The sequence below is a fragment of the Echinops telfairi genome, unplaced genomic scaffold (assembly GCF_000313985.2).
Source record: "Echinops telfairi isolate 266 unplaced genomic scaffold, ASM31398v2 ScPeMD7_60;HRSCAF=208, whole genome shotgun sequence".
In the NCBI taxonomy this organism is placed as follows: Eukaryota; Metazoa; Chordata; class Mammalia; order Afrosoricida; family Tenrecidae; genus Echinops; species Echinops telfairi.
In genome coordinates, this window is record NW_022103958.1 from 10,340,661 (window position 1) to 10,343,229 (window position 2,569).

Below are 2,569 nucleotides of genomic sequence, written 5' to 3' on the forward strand. Positions count from 1 at the left end.
TTACTAGCTATATGTCTTTTAGCAAGTTACATAATTTTTCTGTAACTTGTATTCCTGTTTGAGAGAAAGGTAATAAAACTAACCTCATAAGTGTATTACTAAGAATCAACTAGCAAAAACAATGTGTAAATAAAGATTCAATAAGCATTATCCTTAATATTGTTCTCCTCTTCCATACACACATAGCACTGGCAATGTGTGTAGCTCTGGTATGACACGAACTGTTTTGAATGTCAGCAGTCATTGATGTCAGAGAGATTCTTTTAGACCCAGTAGTTGCCAGGAATTGACTCATAGTAATCAAAAACTTCCTCTTAAGAAAATGTCAGGTCAAGTCCAGCAGAAACGTAACCACACACAGATATCATTATGCATATTCTACCTTATTAAAACCAAGTTTCCTGGATCCCCTCCAGCTTTTCTCGACAAAGCTGCAAATCTTGAGAACAACATGGTTGTTCTCAGGATGTGAGGCTTGTTGCGTAGTGCAGCGTGTGTTGAACTAGCCTTCACCTGCCATAAACAGTCGATGAGAGAACATTTATTGCATCCAACTCAGAAAATACATCTGCCTGGAAGTTCAGTTGGGCATAGTTTGGAGGGAGCAGGATGAGAAAAATGCCAGGGATTCTTATCTCTTGTGTCTAAGATATTGGTGTAGGGCCAGGATTAAAGCATAACTTGTGATGGCTCTGCTGGGGTCCCAGTAACTCCACAAATAAACAGGAGGCATGTGTAGGCCCCGGGATCTGTGCAGCAGGGGCAAATACAACTGTGCATTTCAACAGATGCACACGAACATCCGATGGATTTCAGGAAGGTGTTCTGATGTTCCTTCTATGTAATTTCTTCTTACTTTGAGTTCTGTAAATGTGCTCTGCTCTTCTTTCTCTTTCTCCTGGCCCTTATCCATTTGACTTCTTGCCCAGTGACTCCTCTCTGACTTTCTTTAGATAATTTGAAAATACTGACCATGCAGATGCCAAGGGTGAAAGGGCTCATCATCCCCACTGAGCTTTGAAGAAGTAACTCTCTTTGCTTCTCCCCAGTGGAAGTTTCACATGCTTATTGGAAGATTTGTGCATGTTATTGTACTATTACAATACAAACAAAGAACAATGAACAAAATGATTCAGGGATGACATAGTTATAGGTATTGTTCAAAAGTCAGTCTCATCCCAAATGGAAAACAAAAATAATCTTCTGGACTTAACAAATGAAATTTGTATATTTCTATTGCCACCAAGCCAAGTGTGATTGATAGCAACCCTATGATGGTTTCTAAGGCTGTCAGTCTTCATGGAAACATATAACCTCACTTTTCTCTTGTGGAGAGGCTGATGGATGTGAACCTCCATCCATCTGATTAGCAGTCCGGGCCTTACCTGAATTCATATATGTATATGATGAAAACAATTAAAAGACATCATCATAGTTTTAAACTTCTTGGAAAATATGACTTTTGAGCTGAAAATTTAAGACCTTGGTCTTTACAAAATAGGCATACACACAAAACAGACATCTATACATGGTACAGGTAATCTTAAGGACTAGGAATGATTTTGTCCATTAATGTATCCTATAGAAATATATTACTGGTACAATAAATGCCTGAAGGCATTCAGTTTATTGCCAGACACTTATGAGAAGTGGGTCACAGGCCCATCTGCTCAGCCAGTGAATTACGGGCATGATAACCACAATCTCTCTGTCTTCAGGGCAGTAAGGCAAGGTCTAGAGTGGCATAGTAAAGGACTGAAGTTTGTTCCCTGACATTCAGAAAGTCATTGTCTGTAGGTGGGAAATAGCTAACCAAAGTCAAAGTATACTACCAACTGTGTAGACCTGTGGGAATAAAGAGGATTCTAGAGCTTACTCTATTTGGAAGTAGAAAAAGAGTTTGCACAGGTATCATTGAAGAAGTCATATATAGCTGAATTCTGAAGGTTAAATGGTCTTCACCAGGAAGACTATGTGTTTCCAAATAGTTTAACCCATAAAATAATGAGCTGTTATGATATTTTTAACAATCACATACTATTCTGTCATGTAGATGTAAAATGATTTATTTAAACAAGCCCTTATTTTTGCGCTGTAAGCTAGTCACCATGTTGGACCACTATACACTATATAATGAGTCTCATAATTAAATCAGAGTGTACAACCTTGAGTTTCTTAGAATGTTTTCTGAGAATAGAGTCCTAAGTATGAATTTTTTGCTGCAAAACATCAATATACACTTAAGACATAAACACATTTCCTCAAGTTGGCACAGGAAAGAGGGTGGAATAGAAATGATAAATATTGTTTTTTGGTTATTTTAACCTGAGCAAGTTATCTACATTTCATTACTCCTAGCTTCTTCTTTAAAATAGAATAGAAGTAGTAATACTTTAAATCAATTCGTTGAGCATTGTACAGAGATTAATAAATAGTTGCTGATTCTTTCTTCTATTTTTTATGATGAACACCAGGGTGGAATGGTGCCTAGGCAGTTCTGTGGTTAAAGAACTTGGCTGCTACTCACCGAGTTGGTGGTCTGGACCCCTGAAGGCTTCACGAACAGGGT

General features: G+C 37.9%; 1 protein-coding gene across 2 annotated transcripts in view; it reads left to right on the forward strand.

Annotated features, from left to right (window-relative positions):
* The window catches only part of LRRC4C (leucine rich repeat containing 4C), a 1,557,030-nt gene that overhangs the window by 330,429 nt on the left and 1,224,032 nt on the right, over positions 1–2,569 (forward strand). The gene's annotated exons all lie outside the window — the stretch shown is intronic.